This window comes from Panthera pardus, unplaced genomic scaffold, assembly GCF_024362965.1.
Source record: "Panthera pardus isolate Hobbes unplaced genomic scaffold, ASM2436296v1 HiC_scaffold_11, whole genome shotgun sequence".
In the NCBI taxonomy this organism is placed as follows: domain Eukaryota; kingdom Metazoa; phylum Chordata; class Mammalia; order Carnivora; family Felidae; genus Panthera; species Panthera pardus.
The window spans coordinates 13,862,500-13,882,236 of NW_026526666.1; the positions used below are offsets into that span (position 1 = coordinate 13,862,500).

A 19,737-nucleotide genomic window follows, 5' to 3' on the forward strand; every position below is an offset into this window, starting at 1 on the left:
ACATCAGCCAAACTTTGGGGGCGTCCAGACCACTCACACTTTGGTCTAACTGGTGAAAATTCAGAGGTGCCCATGACCCCCTCATGTTAAAAAATTTACAAGAATTGCTCACAGAACTCAGGAAGGTGCTATATGTACAATTACAGCTTTACTTTAAAAATATAAATCTGGGTCAGCCAAATGAAGAAATGCACAGGGTGAGGTCTGGGAGGGTCTTAAACACAGAACTTCCATGCCTTCTCCCTGTTGAGTCCAGACACATCACCTTCTCAGCACACCTGTGTTCACTACCCAGGAACTTCTCTGAACCTCAGTGTCCAAAGATTTTACTGGGATTTCATTACATAGGCATGACTGTTTGGATTGTTGGCCACATGACTAAACTCAATTTCCAGCTATGTTAAAGATGCTTCCTCAAGCTCTCCCTCTTTTTTGTTGCCTGTGCCTCTTATTAGTTCAATGTCTCATCTTAGTTCTCACTCTTATTCCATGCCAGATTTCTACAGCTTTGGCCTCACTCTGCCAGCTTCCCTGCTTTGATTAAGCCCTGGGGGACGGGCTTAGTCTGGAACAGCAGGGGTAGAGTTTCTTTGAGCCCATTTAACCTGCAAAGTCTGAAGACGTTCTTGAAGATCCCCATTATCTGAAACAGAGTATATAGCTAAGGGGACATTTAAGTTGTTTCTCATCACTCCTTTTCCTTCTTATAAATTTTTTTGAGTTTCGTGTCATTCATCCACTCATCTTTTCTCCCCTCCCAATGCAATTATCTTCCAAACTCTTGGCCATTTTCCTCATTCTCTAAAAAGCACCTGGCTCACGGCCTTCCTCCCCCCTCAACTTCTGCCATTCTCTTGGGCAATTCTAAGGTCCATATGGCTTTCTCAGTTTCATGTTCTCATTATCTCCAATCTGATAAATTTCTTGTCAGCTCCACATCATCCATAATCTTCTTCTCTTTTCATGCTACAATCTCTCCCGAGGCTCTCTTATGGCTTTACACACAATCTGTGTGTGTTCGTGACTCCCAGTTATTTTTCTAGCCCAGACCTCTCTTCTGAAATCCATACCTCCATATTCAACTGCCTTTTTGGCATATCCCCTTACATATCTCATATTCATGCATCTCATATCTACCCTCTCAAAACTTATCTATTTTCTCCTGACTCTCCTCTGGCAAATCTCCTGAATTTCAGCAAATGATCCCACCAGCCATTTAGTTGTGCAATCTACCTTCTTCATCCCTTTGTTTATTCTATCACTAAGTCCTATCCATTTTACCTCTAAGATATATCTTGAATCTATTTATTTCTCACCATCCCCACACTATCACCCCAGCCCAAACCATCATCACCTTTTGCTTGGACTATTGCAATAATGTCCATCTGGTCTCTCTGCATTCATTCTTACATCCCTTCAATTCACTCTTTACACAGGAAGCATTATGACTCTTTTCTAATACAAATTTTATCTTGTTATTTTCCTACTTAAAACCTGTTAGAGGCTTCCTATTTTTCTTAGGATAATATTCCAGATCCTTTGAATGTTCAACAGGGGCTTACATGATCTGGTTTCCACAGTCTTTTTCACATGCTCTTCTGCCACAACCTCTCCTCATTCACTGGGCCAGTCACACTGGCCTTCTGTCTTCTCTGAAGATGCCAAGCTCTCTTATGTCTCAAAGTATTCATGAACACAGTTCTTTCTACCTTGAACATTCTCCATGCCCTAGTTCCACCTCCATATACCTCTTACTGTGTGACAGGAGCTATGCCCCAAATAAGGAAACACCTCTCTTCTCTGAAGAAGTTCACAGTTTAGGGGTGCCTGGGTGGCTCAGTCGGTTAAGCATCTGACTTTGGCTCAGGTCATGATCCTGCAGTCTGTGAGTTTCAGCCCTGTGTCAGGCTCTGGGCTGACAGCTCAGAGCCTGAAGTCTGCTTTGGATTCTGTCTCCTGCTTTTTCTGCCCTTCCCTTGCTGGCACTTTGTCTCTTGTTCTCTCTCAAAAATAAACATTAACAAAAATAAATAGGTGTGCCTAGGTGGCTCAGTCAGTTAAGTGTCCGACTTCGGTTCAGGTCATCATTTCACAGTCCATGGGTTCAAGCCCTGCACTGGGCTCTGTGCTGACAGCTGGAGCCTGGAGCCTGTTTTGGATTGGGTGTCTCCCTCTCTCTCTCTGCCCCTCTCCTGCTCCCTCTCTCTCTCAAAAATGTATAAATGCTTAAAAAAATTTTTTAATAATAAATGAGTTAAAAAAAAAAAAAAGCTCACAGTTGAATAAGAGACATGCATAGGGGCACTTGGGTGGCTCAGTTGGTTGAGTGTCCGAGGATCAAGCCCCACGTCAGGCTCCAAGCTGAGTGTGGAGACTGCTTAAGATTCTCTCTCTCTCTCTCTCTCTCTCTCTCTCTCTCTCTCTCCTCTCCTCTCCTCTCCTATCCTCTCTCTCCTTCTGCCCCTATCCCCCACTCATGCACTCTCTTTCTAAAAGAAAAAAAAAAAGAGACATGCATATATGCAAAAAAATTCACCACTTATAATAAATGCAATAGAAGTATGGCCACAGGAAGATATTTATCTGTCTCTCAGAGTTAGGAAAGGGCACTTAAGTAAAAGAACCAGCATGTCTTAAAGACAGAGGCAAGGACATGAGGAGATATTACAAGTTTGGTATTACTGGAGGGTTATGATAAGAAGATGGCAGGAGACACCTTGGATGCCGTGTAAAGGGGCTTGAACTCCATCCAATATGCAAAGAGGGCGTTCCCTACAAAGAGTTTTATGAAGGAGAGACATGAATATCAAATTGGTAGTACTTTGAAAGAAAGGTCTGGATAAAAAAAGGTTAAAGTAAAAGTCAAGTAGGAGAATATTATAATAGTCCCAGCAACTGATGATGGCAACTGAATAAAGGCAAAAGTAGTGGGAACAGAGAGAAGGTGGACTGAAGATATCTTTAAGAGGTAGAATTGATAGTACTTGATGACTGAACAAAACAGGTAAATTTCTTGTCCTTATAGAGCTTGCATTCTAGAATGAGAAGGCAGATAATGCCCAATAAACAAATACATACATGATAGGATCCTTGTAGTGTTACAAGCTGTGAAAGAAAATAAAGCAGAGTAAAAGCACAGCAAATGAAGGAGAGAGTTACAGATAGAGCAGTCCCTGTAAGGAGGTGACATTTGAACAGAAAGTAAATGAGCCACGTGAACATCTGAAGAAAGACTATTTCGGGAAGAGAGAACAGCAAGTGCAAATGGCCAGAGATCAGATATGTTGGTCATATGTTTGAAGAATAACAACAAGACTAGTATGCTTAAAGCATGGAAAAAAGGAAAGGGAGAGTGGAAGGAGATAAGGTCAGAATACACCAAGAGGTCAGATGTTGAGTGCCTCATAGATAATGAAAAAACTTTGGATTTTATTTCAGTGTAATGCGAATCACTGGAGGGATTTGAACAAGGGAGTGGCACGTTCCATCTTATACTGTTAACAGGATCACTCCCAGTAGACTACAGTCAGGGAAGTGTGGAAGCTGGGTAGCCGGTTAGGAGGAAGGGATCTAGGTGAAAGTTGATGGTGGTTTGGACTAGAGTAGAAGTGATCAAGGTGGTGAGAACTGGTCACAATTGGGATATGTTTTGAAGGCAGAGCTGATGTAATGTGTTGACAGATTGAATGAGGGTAGAGAAGAGTCAACAATGATCCCAATATTTCTGCCTTGAGCAACAGGCTGAATCATGGAGCCATTTACTGAGATGGAGAAGATTGAAGGGAATTAGGTTTGATAGACAGGGACTGAAGAATTTAGTTTCAGACATGTTTAGTTTGGAATACTGTTAAACATTCGAGTAGCTACTAGAGATAGGAGTCTGAAGTTGAGGGGAGAGGTTGAGCCTGTAGACTATAATTTTTGGAATCATTAGCATACAGATGACATTTAAGATGATAGAATTGGTTAAGACTTTCTAAGGTGAATATAAACAAAAACTGAGTAGAAGTCCAAGGATGGAACACTGGAATACTCCAACACTTAAAGGTTGAAAAAAGATGATCCAACAAAGAAACTAAGAAGGAGTGACTAGTGAGATGAGAAGAAAATAAGTAGAGGGTGGGAGCCAGGTAAAGACAACTTTTCAAGAAAAAGGAAATGATCACCTGGCCAAGCTGCTGTTGGGTCATGTAAATTGAGAATTGGATTTGGCAACATTAAGGTTATTGGTGACCTTGATAAGAGAAGTCTCAGAAGAGTAATAGGGATAAAACGTTTATAAAAGATTTTATGTATCATAAAGGTTAAGATACACTAGAGAGAAAGTGAGAAGTTTCACCATATAAAGGGAACAGAGAGGTATTGTAGTAGCTGGAGAGACATGCTGTCAAGGCAGAGAGGTTTTTGTTTTTGTTTTTGCTTTTAAGAAGGGAGAGAAGGGGCGCCTGGGTGGCGCAGTCGGTTAAGCGTCCGACTTCAGCCAGGTCACGATCTCGCGGTCCGTGAGTTCGAGCCCCGCGTCAGGCTCTGGGCTGATGGCTCGGAGCCTGGAGCCTGTTTCCGATTCTGTGTCTCCCTCTCTCTCTGCCCCTCCCCCGTTCATGCTCTGTCTCTCTCTGTCCCAAAAATAAATAAAAAATGTTGAAAAAAAAAAAAAGAAGGGAGAGAAGGGGCGCCTGGGTGGCTCAGTCGGTTGAGTGTCCGACTTCGGCTGAGGTCATGATCTCACGGTCCGTGAGTTCGAGCCCCGCGTCGGGCTCTGTGCTGACGGCTCGGAGCCTGGAGCCTGCTTCAGATTCTGTGACTCCCTCTCTCTGACCCTCCCCCGTTCATGCTCTGTCTCTCTCTGTCTCAAAAATAAATAAACATTAAAAAAAAAAAAAGAAGGGAGAGAAGATTGGTGATCCATGAGGCAGGGGGAATTAGTGTGGAGGCAAAGTCCTTGCATAGGTGAGTTCTCTAGACACTTTTATATTTAGGCCAAGAGCTCAAGAAAGAGGTGGAGACTGGAGATACATATTTTGAAGTGATTAACTTATATATGAAAGGGACAAAGGTGGGAGTGGATAAGTTGTTTGAAGAGAGGGAAAAACAGAAGCCAAGGACAGAACCCTAAGGTATAAAAAATTTAAGGGGCTCCTGGTGGCTCAGTCAGTTAAGCATCCAACTCTTGATTTCAGCTCAGGTTATGATCTCACAGTTTGTGGGTTTGAGCCCTGCACTGGGCTCTGCACTGGCAGTGCAGAGCCTGCTTGGGATCCTCTTTCTCTTTCTCCCTGACCCTCCCCTGCTCACACTCTCTATCTCAAAATAAATAAATAAACTTTAAAAATTAATTTAAAAAATTTAAACGAATAAGGGGAGAAGGGATGTCCTCTATTTTCCAATTATTTTTATGCACATGGCACATGGCACATTGTTTTATCTCTCATGCTTGGAAAGCCCTCCCTTCCCTGGATTCATACCCATCTCTCATAGTACTTTATGTGAATCTTTATTAGCACTTGTTTCACTGCATTTACATTATAGGTCTTCTTTTTCCATCATCCTGAAAGCTCCCTCTGCCAAAAACTTTATTCATCTTTATATCTACAACTCTTAACATAATGCATAGTAAGTGCTAAATAAATGGTGCATGGAACAGAGGGAAGTTAATCCACAAATAGAATGTGAAATATATAAGTATTAGAAAGTGTCAATATGCATTTTATGACTCTAAAAGAAATATACATGTTGGAAAGAATCCACCAGTGAAGCCATCTGGAGTTTCATTTGTAGAAGATTTTAAATGATGAATTCAGTTTCTTTAAAATATAAAATACGGAATTTTCTATTTATTATTGTTTTAGTCTTAGTAAGTCTGTTTCTCAATAAAAATTTCCATTTCATCTATATCATCAAATTTATTGGTAAAAAGTTGTAACATCTTCTCATATTTTCAATGTCTATAGGGCCTGTACTGATGTCCCCCTTTTTATTGCTGATATTGGTAATGTGTTTCTATGCACTCTTCCTTGATTAATCTTGCTAGGAGTTGATTAATTTTTTAGCTCTTTTGAAGATTATAAGTTTTGGCTTTGTTGACTGTCGATTAATAAGTGTTGGCTCTTCTATGTCTGCTTTCTATTTCACTGATTTCTGATTTTATCTTTATTTCCTTTTACTTCCTTTTTCTTTTTACTTTCTTTGCATAAATTTGCTGTTTCTTTCTCTAAATTTCCCTGTGAGCTCTGAATCCTATGGGTAGTTCTCTAGCCAAAGTGGCCCATTAGTGGAATCTCAAGTCTCAGAGAAATGAGCCTGACTTATTACCCCAGATGCTCAGTCATTAGCTAGGACTAGGTTGTGAGAAGCATGGCCTCAGTTGTGAACATATTGGTGGATCAAGGTCAGTAGTTGGGGCCATTGATTAACTATGCTCTGCAAAGGGAATTCAGGGACCCATTTTCAGAACCACATTTCAACTCCTTTGCCCCAAAGATTTATTTCTTCATGCAGGTTTGGGGAGAAGATCTTCCATGGTTCCCATGGGCCTCTCTTCCTGAAAGGAAACTTAGAAAAGGAAGGTTAGTAGGATGGACTACAGAAATTGATCTAGAGGTCACAAGTGATACTCATCCTCTCCCTTTTCCACTATCCACTCTAAATTCCTCTCACTTGCAGTTATCATCTTAGCAGGTCTTGGTGGTTTTTGTGGTGGTATAATCCAAAGCTTTATTCCTGGTCTGAGATTTTGGTAACTATACTTTTGTCAGGTCATGGTCGCTGCATATGTTCAGTTACAGTGGGGCAAGGGAGTGTCAGATGTCCAAGGGAACCACATGAATTCTGCTAAAAACAAACAAACAAACAAACAAACAAACAAACAAAACCAAAAACAGTGCTACCTTTTCCTATTGATCAGGGTCAATTATCCTTGTCATGATTGTGACTCCTCTTTTTGCCTACTGGTCCCAGGAATAATGAGTCCAAAGTGCAGAAGTCATAGCTTGTGGTTCAAAGGGACCCTTGCTGTGTCCTTTAATAGGAGTGCAATCTCTTTGATGACCAGTACCACCAGCCCCAACCCTATCGATCCCAGATTTGTGGATATGGGAAGCACAACATCCTCTAGTGGGTCATTGGCAGTAAAAGTAAATGGGGGTGTTCCTACATCCATTTCTTAGTGGATCCATGTATTTTTTCTATTGGGAGTCATGAAGACCTCTGATTTATTTGTATAACACATCCTGAATTATAACTCCCAATTTTTTTCAGAATGTTATCCTTGAGTGGCTTTTCACCTGTGCCTTTAGAATGTCATTCTGGCTTTCTATGAGGTCAGCTTTTTCTGGATGGTTGGTATGTCCCGCGGATCCCATGGCCATGGGTCCACTCCCACACCTCTTTTACCATGAAGCAGGTACCCTGGTCAGATGCTATGTTACATAGGATTCTACATCTGTCGATCAGACATTCCATAAGCCCCAATATAGTAATGTTGGCTAAGGATCTGTGGGTGGAAAGGAAAACCCACACCCAGAATAGCTATATATCTCTGTGAGAATGAACTACTGACTCCTTCAAGATGGAAGGGACCCAATGTAGTCAACTTGTCACCGAGTATCCAGTTGGTCTCCTTGAGTAATGGTGCCATACTGGGGACTCAGCATAAGTCTCTGTGATGACAGATTGGACATTAAGGCATCAGTAGCTGTATCAGTCTTGGAAATTTGGAGTCCAAGCTTTTGGGTCTGTACATAGTCTCCATCCCTGCCACAAAGGCCCCTCCATTTATGTGCCTGTATTAGTTTCTTAGGACTGCCTTAACAAAGTACCACACATTTGGTGATTTAAACAACAGATATGTAATTATCTTACGGTTCTGAAAGCTAGAAGTCTGAGCTCAAGATGTCCATAGGCTTGGTTCCTTTTGAGGGCTGTGAAAGAAAATCTGTCCCATGCTTCTCCCCTAGCTTCTTGTGGTTTGCTGGCAATCTTTGGCATTCTTTGGCTTCTGCTACAACACCCTGATCTGTCTTCATCTTCCCATGGCATTCTCTCTGTGTATCTCTGTCTTCACATGGCTATCTGCTTATAAGAACACCAGTCACATTGAATTAGGGGACCACCCTACTCCAGTATGATGTCATCTTAACTAATTACATCTGCAACAGCCCTATTTCCAAATAAAGTCACAATTTAAGGTATTGGGGGTTAGAATTTCAACATAAGAATTTGAAAGGGGGATAAAACATAATCCATAAGAGTGCTTACAACACATCATGCAGGTTCCAAGGTGGCCATTGATTAAGGCTGGTAATGACAATTGGATGAGTCATTTTGTCTCCTTGATTGCGTAGTGCCTCTTCCCTGGTGGATGTGAGATATGATACAAAACTCCTCACACTTCATGCCCACTCCTGTATATTTATCCACATGACTCTACTCAAGATCTCCTTGTCTTTGATCTTCTAGTCCTTTTCCTTCCAGGTGCCCTACTAGGTCTTCTGACAGGCCATTGACACCTGCCCAAGAATCTATATATATTCTTACTTCAGTCTGCTTCTCCTTATACTAAAAGCAGACGATCAGGGATGATCTTTGTAATTCTACCAACTGGGAAGATTTTCCTTCTTTGCTGTTTTTCAAAGACTCTGAAGGATGTAACTATAATGCAGCCACTATCTAATTTTGGTTTGTACCCACATACTAAGCTGACTCATCCATAAACCAAACTTAGGCTTTACCCTTCTTCCTTCAGCTGGTCATGGTATTGGTGCAGCTGTGGTGGGTTATATGGGGATGTGGGCTACCTTGTCATGCAGCTTACAAGTGCCCCAGTTGTGTTTGAGCTCCATCCTGTATGTACCATTTCCATCTTTTAACAGATGCTGCTGGGTCCATCTGAACCAAAAGAACTCAGTCCATAATAAGTGGTTCTGGACACATGGTTACCTGATGTCCTGTGGTTAAGTGTTCTGTCTCCATCAAGGCTCAGTATCTATCTGGTTCTCACTAGTAGCTGGTTCTTAAAATGTGTATAATTCTCAGTTGCAGATGGCATGGCCTTGCTCCAGAGTCCTAAGGACTGCACTGTGATGTTTTTACTGGGGCTTACCATAAGCTCTTTCTTAGTCAGCTTGGGCTTCCATGACAAAATACCATAGACTGGGTGGCTTAAACAACAGAAATTTATTTTCTCACAGTTCTAGAGGCCAGAAGTCCGAGATCAAGATGCCAGCATAATCAGGATCTGGTGAAAGCTCTCTTCCTGACTTGCAGACAGCTACCTTCTCACTGTATCCTTACAGGGCAGAGAAAGAGAGCTCTCTGGTGCCTCTTTGTCATCATATTGGGGATTAGAGCTTCAATGTATGAATTTGGAGGGGGACACATTCAGTCTATAACATTCCACCTGTGGCCTCCTAAAATTCACATCATTATTGCACACAAAATACTTTCATTTCATCCCCAAATCTCCAAAGCTCTTAATTTATTCCAGCATCTAAAGTCTCATTTGAATATCATCTAAATCAGATAGAGTGAGACTGGAGGTATGATTCATCCTGAGGCAAAATTCCTCTCCAGCTGTGAATCTGTGAAATCAGACAAGTTATATACTTTCAAAATACAATAGTGGGATAGTAATAGGATAGACATTCTCATTACAAAAGGGAGAAGAAAGGGGTGATGGTCCCAAGCAAGCTCAAAATTTAGCAAGGCAAAGTCCATCAGATTTTAAGGCTTTAAATAATCCTCCTTGGTTCAATGCTCTGCCCTCCAGGTCCAGTAGGTGGCAGCATCACCCCCAAGGTCCTGTTGGGTAGTCCCCCACCAAAGGCTCTTGAAACTGAGGTAGTGTAGTGGCCCTGATGATCTCTTAATCACTGTCGGCATCATTTTCCCCTCTTCTTGCAGAATAGTGCATGTGTGCAGCTGAATAGCTCTATCATTCTGTCTTGTCAAATTCAATAAGCCCAACAGCCTTCCTTTGTTTGGTCCCATCTCCATCCCCTTCAGTTCAAATTGGCTGTGTTTCTGCTCATATAATCCCATAAACTCTTTATCAAGTGATAATCAAGTTGTGCCATTGGTATTTTCTTTAGAACATGCTTTCTCATGTTTTTCAATATGGATAGGCTGAGAAATCTCTAAGTCATCAAGTTCTGGTTCCTTTTTGCTTAACAATTCCTTCTTCATCTCTCTCCTTTCACATTTTACTATAAGCAATCAGGAGGAACCAAGCCCCTCCTTCAATACTTTGCTTAGAAATCTCCTCAGCTAAATATCCAATTTCATCACTCACAAATTCTACCTTGCACAAAACAGAACACAGTTCAGCCAAGTTATTCACCACTTTATAACAAGGGTCACTTTTCCCACAATTTCCATTAACGTCTTCCTCATTTCCATCTGACGTCTCACCAGCATTGTCCTTAATGTCCATATTTGTAGCATGCACTTTAAAACTTTTCCAACTCCACTCATCATTCAGTTCCAAAGCAGCTTCCACATTTTTAGTTATTTGTTACAGCTACATTCCACGGCTGGTGTCAAGATCTGTATTAGCCAGGGATCTCCAGAGAAACAGAAACATTATAGTTATATAGATGTAGGTGTAAGTATAGATATAGATTGTATACCTATAGCTATAGATTTATTATAAAGAATTGACTCACATGAGTATGGAGGCCAAGAAGTCCCAAGATCTGCAGTCATCAAGCTGGAGACCCAGGAGAGCTGATGTGTAGTTCCCAGTCTGAAGCCAACGGCCTGAGAACAAGGAAAGCCAATGGCGTGATTTCCAGTCTGAAAGTTGGTGGGTTCAAGATCCAAGAAGAGCTGATGTTTCAGTCCAAGCCTAAAGGCTGGAAAAGACCAACATCCTAGCTATGCAATCAAGCAGGAGTTCCCTTCTACTCAATCTTTTAGTTCTATTCAGGTCTTCAATTGATTGAATGAGGCCCACTTACATTAGGGATGGCAATCTGCTTTACTCATTCTACCAACCCAATGTTAACTTCATCTGGAAACACACCCACAGACACACACAGAATAATGTTTGGCCAAATACCGGAGTACCCCATAGCCCAGCCAAGTTGACATAAAATTAACCAACACAAGCTACAACCTGCTTCTTTTCCTACTCTGATACCTCCAATACAAGATTTTACTGGAACATATGGCCAAAGTGACAAAGATGTCTGTACTGTAGCCTGGACTTCTGAAGAACCTTTCACCTGCTCTGGGCCCCAAAGCTGGAAATCTTCAATGTCACCTGGTAAATGGGCTGGAGCAGTATTCCTAAGTATGGTATATGTTGCTCCAGAACCTAAAGAGACATACCAAGCCTGTGCATTCTTCTTTGTGATAAGGGATGCAAGACTTTCACTTTGGAAGGATATAATGGTACACTCTGAAAACCTCACTGAAGTGGCAAGTCCTTGAATCTTTATAGCATTTTTCTTCTATTCTCTGGAGCATTAGTCTTACCAATGCCTCCAGCATACTAGCCACTCCACTTGTACAGTCTGACCGGCATATCATTGATGCAATGGGTCGGTGTGCTACTCTATGAAATGTTTAGGAGGTTCAATTTCTTTGGACCTTATTACGACAGAGGGCAGAGTTAATTTATCCTTGAGGCAAAACTGTAAATGGTTATCTGTCCCACATGATCTTTCCTAATCAAAATGGAAAATAATTTGTTCAACAAACCACTGGCCACACGTCATGTCCTGATGCCTTATTAATCTGCACTAGCAATAAGACTATATAAAGCACAGCAGGTGCTATTGGGGCTGTGACTTGCTATGGTGGTCTAGAGTCATTCTCCAGGACCCATCTAGTTTTTGCAGGGGCCTGACTGGCTAATTAAATGGAGATATGATAGGCACCACCCTCCCCACATTTCTTAGGTCTTTAATGGTGGTACTAATTTCCACCATGCCCCCTGGTATGTGATATTTTCATTTATTTTTTAATTTACTATGTTAGCCAGGTCTGGAAGGTCATTTTCAGGTGTTTCCACTTGGCCTTTTCCACTATGATAGCTCTTCACACAGGTCAAGCATTTAAATGTTGGTATAACTGCAGCTGCTAAGTGTATCAACTCCAATTACATACTCAAGAACTGAAGAAATGACCACTGGGTGGGTTCACAGACACTATGGACCTACCCTAACTAGACTTTAGTCAGAACTCCGATTATTACCCAGTCCCCATTTGCCTCCACTCTAACAAGAAGCTATGACAATGCTTTGGGTCTCAGGATATTGATGTCTGAGTTGACTGAGTCCAATAGTTCTTAAATTTCTGGTTATTCCTCTTTCCCACTGTGTACAATCACTGAAGTAAATGGCCATAGGTATCTTTAGCAAAGGACTGGAGAATCATAACACTTACATTTGCTGCAGTGCAGCAGGATCTGCCGCCTCTTAAGTCAACAAGTTTCAGATCTGAAAAGTGGCTCGGATCGGGATACTGAACAAGGGACGATGACTTTCTGAATGAAACCACCCTCAGTCTCCTGCTCCTCCGTTTTGGCCTTTTTTGGGTTGTAGATGTTAATAGGATTCCCACCTATTTTGCCCCTAGAGATACCAAGCTCTACATCCATCTCCACAACTCCCTGTGAGTCAAGCCCTCTTGGCTGCCACTTGTCAAATGTTGTTGGTCTTTTTAATTGTGGCCTCCTGGCTTCTAGTGACTAAGTGCCACTATCTGGCCTCTATTTCTTGGGGAAGGGGAATATTTTTCCCATAATCATTAATGGGTCCTAACTCTGTGACTGCTGTTGTTAGCTCAGGAACGCAGAGAACTTCTTGGTGGTGGTGTCCCTTACCAGAGGATTTCTGATGGCCTTGGTGAATGGTGTATCTTCTGGGCCCTCCTGTGAAACAGAATCCTCTGATGGGTCTTCTGGCTTCACACATATCCATTCCAGCATGCCCACTTCGCCCAGTCTTTTAATTCATTCTTCTACCATGTGCCCGGGCAACTGAGACATTTCTACTTTGCTCAGCATTGGCCATCACTTTCTCTAGGTTTCTAAGAGATTCCCCCGCCCATCCCTCCCATGAGTTTGTTACAGCCTCCGTAAGAGTCCATGCAGAGTGTTAAATCCCGAGAAGAAAGTGCTGTCAATGAATTCTTGATTATCTAGTCTAATATTCCAGCCCCCATGATCAAGCAACCTCAAAACTCCTCTGACTTGTTTGTATATGCTAATTTTTACAGCTCCTTTGTATAGGATCTCTTTCCTCCTTTATTAGGTCAGGCATGTTTTCAGCTCAGTTATGCTAGGATTTGATTCCATTTATTAGCATAGTAGGCAGTAGAGAAGAAGCGGCTCTGCAGTGTCTTTGAGCATGGAGGAAGTACTAGTTCTTACTACGAAGAGGTAGACTATCTCTGCAAGCTTTCAAAGTTCACGAGGGCCTACAGAGCTAAGATCCTTACAGTTGTGCATCCAGATGTCCCATCCCTTGTTTCAGGTGTTCAGGCTTTTTCAGCCAGGGCCCTGACCAGCTTTGGCTACATATTTAAATGTCTTTGGGGCTCTGTGCCTCTATCATGTCCCAAGTTTGTGGCATAACTGTGTCAGGTCTTCCACTATAGAGATAAAAGCCTTTTTGTAAGTTACTAAAGAGGTCCTCTTGTCTCTCATACTTGGCTATTAATCAAGGGGGACCTTTGCTTTTTCGTTATCCCGCTTGAGTGTCTATACAACTTAGCAGTATCCGGCCAACTCCATTGTCCTTGTAGGCATTGCCCTCCCTGACCCCCATACATTTCAAATGCCTGAAATTATATTCTTTTCCTTCTCCTCCACTGGGATGTTTTCCCAAGCCACCACTGATGAAATCTTTAGCACCTGGTCACCACCTTGTGCTGGGAACTATCCATGTCCCTACACTACTCACGATAATATTGTCTTTGCCCACCAGATAGTGAGTGAGCCAGTCCTGAAACTTCATTTTATTTTCTAGCTTTCTTTTGTTTCTGTTTTTTGTTTTTGGACCTCTCTTGGTACCACTTGTGTTAGTTTGGACCCTCTGAGCAGCTGCCAAGGTGGTATTTGGCATGTGTATTAGCTAGGGCCGCCATTACAAAATACAGTACCGCAGACTGGATAGCATAAACAACAGAAATGTATTCCTCACAGTTGTGGAGTGTAGAAGTCCAAGATCAAGATATCAGCAGGATTGGTTTCTTCTGAGGCATCTCCCTTGGATTGTAGATGGCCACCTTCTTGCTGTATCCTCACATGCCCTTCCTCTGCACACATGCCCTCATTGTCTTTCTGTGTGTTCAAATTCCTCCTTACAAGGACACTAGCCAGATTGGATTAGGGTTCACCCTAACAGCTTAATTGCCTTTATAAAGGACCTACATCCAAATACAGTCACATTCTGAGTTACGAAGGAGAGGGAAAATAAAGGATGAGTAGGCATTATCTCAGACTGCAGCCCAGTTCTGAGGGTTTCAGGTAGGCTGATGGATGATCCTCAAGCCAAAGCTACCCATTAGAGGAGTCCCAAATATTTCTACAATGAAGCTGCATTGCTCAGTCAGTTGTGTTTCACTGCTCAATAAAGCTCCTGCCGTGCTTAGTCATTGGCCAGGACTGGCCAATTATTATTTCTTGGGGGACTTGCAATAATCAAAGCTAATTAAATCTGTCAATATCCTTGGCTCAAAATCTTTGCTTATTTTAAGATATTCTTACAAAATGACTGAAGTAAAAATAGATCATAAGGTGAAGCAGCCAAATCTAAACTGTCTCTTTATGTAAATAGCAAATCGTAGCTGCTAGAGATAAAAGTGGATAGATGGATTTGGGGAACAGGATATTTAAGAAGAGAAAGGGACTTAGATTATAGATTGATTTGAACTCACTTATGAAATTCTCCATGTAAGTATACCTTCTGCCATTCACCCAGGAATGCCTGACACAAAGTAATCATACAGGACATTTACTAACAAATCTGAGTATTTTCAATATTTGTTAGGCTAGTAGCTTTACCAAATTACTTCCTTTACTTCTAGTGGAATGACAAGGCTTCTAATCTGTAGATACTTTATTGTAATATAGTTAAGATCTCTGTGTTTCATCTCTTAAAATGATTACAGCAGCTTTTAATTAGGGGGTCATATTTCTTTCTTTGCAAAAATATGCAAAAAGTACCAAAATATGTGAAAGCTCTCATTCAGTAGGTGAATGCAGAACTTTCATTAATATCTAAATGATCTGCATTTCTCCAGGAAGAAACAGTCCTTTTCATCTCTCAGTATTTCACCTAAAAAGATTGTGACCAACAAACTTTCATCAATTTTATTTAAAAACACAAACCAACCAATAGGGGCGCCTGGGTGGCTCAGTCGTTTGAGCCTCCGATTTTGGCTCAGGTCATGATCTCATTTTTCGTGAGTTCGCGCCCTGCGTTGGGCTCTGTGCTGACAGCTCAGAGCCTGGAGCCTCCTTCGGATTCTGTGTCTCCCTCTCTCTGCCCCTCCTCCTCTCATGCTCTATATCTCTCTGTCTCTCAAAAATAAATAAATGTAAAAAAAAAATTAAAAAACACAAACCAACCAATCAACCAACCAAACAAAAGCTCCACAAAGGAAATAAAAGAAAAAGAAATATTAGTGTTAAATTATATTTTTAAGAGTGGCAATTTGAAATACTGAATTTTCTACTTACTCTAATTCTCTAAGTGACACATACATTAATCTCTATATAACTAGTGTGTTTACAGCAACCAGTCAATAATTGTCTATTTACTCAACAAATATTCTAGAGCATCTACTATATGCGAGATACTAGGCTGAATAAGATGTAATACTGGTCCTCAAAGAACTCACATTTCAACTACTTTCCTTTTAAAGAAAATATTTATTTTTACTGTGGTAAAAATATACATAAAATTTATCATCATTAAGTGTATAGTTCAGTGGCATTAACAATGTTCACTCTGTTGTGCAACCATCACCACCATCCATCCCCAGAACTTTATCATCATCCCACACTGAAATTCTGTGGCTGTTAAACAATAATTCCCCAGCCCCTTCTTCCCCTGCCCCAGGTAACCACTAGTCTACTTTCTGTCTCTATGAATTTGACTATTTTAGGTGCCTTATAGAAGTACAGTAAAACCTCGGTTTGTGAATGTAATTCGTTCCAGAAACATGCTTGTAATCCAAAGCACTTGTATATCGAAGCGAAATTTCCCCATAAGAAATAATGGAAACTCATATAATTCATTCTACAACCTAAAAATATTCATATAAAAATGATTACAATACTGTAATAAAATACAAAATAATAAAGAAAATATACAGTATAAAGAAAAACAAATTAATGCACTTAAAAATTTTTTTTAATGGTTATTTATTTTAGGGGAGGGGCAGAGAGGGAGACACAGAATCTGAAGTAGGTTCTAGGTTCTGAACTGTCAGCATAGAGCCCAATGCGGGGCTCAAACCCACGAACCACGAGGTCATGACCCAAGCTGAAGTTGGACACTTAACCAACTGAGCCACCCAGGTACCCTAACCTGCACTTACTTTTGAAAACCTTCATGGCTGGTGTGAGGGAGACAAGAAAGAGGAGGATTATTGTGTAGGACAACTTTCACTGTCACTAAGGGAATCACTGCTATCTATTGGCTCAATGGAATCTTTTTCTTTTCATGCAACTTTAACAAGGAACTTATCCAATGACACTTGCTTTTGCCTCCTTTTGAGGATTTCGTGGAAATGTGACATCGCATTGTCATTAAACAGATTCATTGCTCACACTGCTACAGCCTTTTTTGGGTGGTGCTTTTCTACAAAATTCTGCACGGTTTCCCACATTTTACACATTTCTCTAATCTCATTTGAAGTGAGGGTTTCCTCTGCCTTTTTCTCTTCCTCCTCTGCAGACAAGATGCAAACGTAGGCTTCTTATAAAATCTTGGAATTTCAGCCACTCGCATACCTCGTTCATACTTCTCGATGATTTCCTTCTTAACTTCCACCATAATCATCTCCTTCTTATTGCCTATTTTTTTCTGCATGGAGACCATTATATATGCTCGCATGGATGCGGACTATAGTACAGATTAATAAACTCTTGTCATATACTGTATTTAATGTAATTGGCAATAAGACAGCAGGGGAAAGGGTCCATATCTGCAGGCAGCCTGACCTACAATAAAGCAAAGCATTCCTAAGCTTACTCCTGTATGGAAAAGCAAAGGACTCTCCATAGGTGCTCTGAAGTGACAAAAAACACTAGTGCCAGTTGTGGGCACCTTCCAACGTTCTGAAAAATCACTGATTTCTGCCAAATGCTGCAGCCTGAGACTGAGCATGGGAGACGATCACCAATAATCCTGTAGAGAAAGAGAGAGAGAGAGAAAGAGAGAGAGAGAGACGGAGACACAGAATCTGAAACAGGCTCCAGGCTCTGAGCTGTCAGCACAGAGCCCTACACAAGGGCTTGAACCCATAAGCTGCGAGATCATGACCTGAGCAGCAGTTGGACCCTTAATTGACTGAGCCACCTAGGGGCCCCGAGTTTCATTCCTTTTTAAGGCTAAAATAATATTTTGTCGTATGTACATACTACATTTTGTTTATCCTCAATTACTTTACTCTTAAATAGATAAACTCTCATTTTATTTCTTTCAAAGAGATACCATGAGGCTTTTAAAATTATTTTAAGCCAGTGTCTATAGCATCACACTAGCTGTCCAGATGCCAGTTCCCTGCTTTTGCTGCCACCAAAGTACGAGGTGCTCTCTTTTATGGTTTTAGTTTCTGAAACAATTCCCGACTCTTTTCTTCTATATCTCTTTTTATAAGTCATGGGGACAGTTATACATACTTTTGGGTGTCTTTTTTTAAAGTAGTAATTTCTAGTTTATGTGCAGTCAGAAATATTTACAAATTAGGTAATTACAGGTATGTAAAGAATTGCTTTTGGGGATCAGTTCTTACTGGTTTCTTTATTTGGGTAGTATCTGCGGTCCACCAGGGACTATTCTGCCACAGTTCATTTTGTTCCAGGACCAATGTGCCTAGCTCTCCAATATGTTTAGATACCTTACTCAGTTTCTGAATGTAGCTCATTCTCTCATGCTTTAGTACATTTCTTTTTTGTCTTCTTTGGCTCCTTTATCATTTTTCTCAGAGGAACACTTGGTTCAACATTTAATGATACATTTATTGAATTGACTATGGACAAGAAACTATACTAGGTGCTGGATTTTTAATGCCATGACAATCCATTTTCTTGGAGAAAACAAGATTTCCCTTATTACCCACCATCAGCTACCAGCTCCCCTTCATTTATGATATATAGGGCACAAACACATTTACCCAGAGGAGATTCCACATTCAAGTGACTTTGTGGGGCAGTCACTGCCATATCTGATATCAGTAGGACACCTTGCATCCCTGAGTGTTCAGGAAATATTATCATGCTCAAGTACCTATATAGGTTTATAGGTAATACCTATGTAGGTATATAAGTAGTTACTATATATTAATTTCAAAAGAACTTTGAAAGAGTAGGCACAGTGAATTTAACAACACTTTTTCAACAGAAAGGCCACAATAGTTGACCAGAAACCTAGAGGATATTGTTCTTTTCACAGCAATCTAACAGATTGCTGAGGATTGCTACTTGGAACTTCTGTTTTATAAGTGTCAAACATCTGACTGGCTAGGGACCACAAAACGATATTCTTGTTGAATTTATGAAGGCAGGAAATAAATGAGAGGAAAAACAGAGCCCATACCCCAAAGGCATATTTCTACATACCGCCTCCCCCTCAACTGAAATGCCTCATTTACAAATCTAACCTAGAGCCAAACATGAACTTTACTTGAGAAATACGGGGCCTGAAGGAGACTTGACCAGTGGTATCATATTAACTGGAAACAGAACCCTGGCATTTCTCTCTGTCATATACTGCCCATCAAATGACTTCTTACTTGGCTATCTTTCCTGAACAAATAATTCATTTTACAGCCTTTCTATGAAGTTGTGACGTTGCCCTTTTACCTTTAGGGAAGCGAAGCACAAAGCACACAAAGGCGGCACCGTCAGCTAAATTCTTCACGAATAACAGAAAAAGCAGAGAGCAATACGAATCTCAGATCCAAGGCGTTACCAGCTCTAAAACCTGTACTGGGAAGTGTGGGGTGGGGGGAGCCGGGAGGGCAAGGAATGGAAGGAAATGCTGGTAAAATTACCTTGACCAGGAGGAAACTTGGAGTCTTTTCCCACTGACTGAAGCCCACCAAACTTTTCTGAAACGAACCACAGTAGGGTGGGCTGAGGCAAACGGACTCGCCCAAGGCGCCCGCTCGTTCCCTCCGCAGCGCACCCTGACACCGCCCACGGCGAGTCCGGGAGCTCTCCGCGCAGCGCCGGGAAGACTGAGCCAGAGCCGGAAGCGCGGGGAATCCCGCGAAAGGCGGGGCTGGTGGAGGGCGTGGAGAAAAACCGGACCAATTTACTCCGGCGGGGATTATTGTACAAGGAGCCTATCAACTCCTCCGTAGAAGTTCTCCCAATTGCCAATCTTGGGGCGGGTTCACACCTTCTCCAAGGGAAGCATCTCCCCACATGCCTAGGGCTCGGAGCGCCCCTAGCAACCACGCAAGATTTAAAGCGGAAGGACGGCCCTGGGCCGGCGGTCCCTGGAACCAACCGCGGCCTGGCAGGGAGGCACTTTGGCCCAATCACCTTGGCGGGAA

At 41.6% G+C, this 19,737-nt stretch overlaps 1 long non-coding RNA gene across 7 annotated transcripts; it reads right to left on the bottom strand.

Moving 5' to 3' along the window:
• Positions 1-9,155: 9,155 nt before the first annotated feature.
• LOC109271992 (uncharacterized) lies at positions 9,156-19,682 on the bottom strand. 7 transcript variants are annotated; one of them, XR_008418243.1, is made up of 4 exons: positions 19,490-19,682; positions 19,231-19,287; positions 10,662-17,176; positions 9,156-10,559 (listed from the first exon to the last, which is right to left on the bottom strand). It is a non-coding gene; the product is annotated as an uncharacterized LOC109271992 (long non-coding RNA). The 7 variants fall into 7 exon arrangements; XR_008418240.1 differs by having other exon boundaries at positions 10,662-17,363; XR_002082204.2 differs by lacking the exon at positions 19,490-19,682 and having other exon boundaries at positions 10,662-10,850; positions 12,388-17,363; positions 19,231-19,483.
• Between the last annotated feature and the right edge of the window lie 55 nt (positions 19,683-19,737).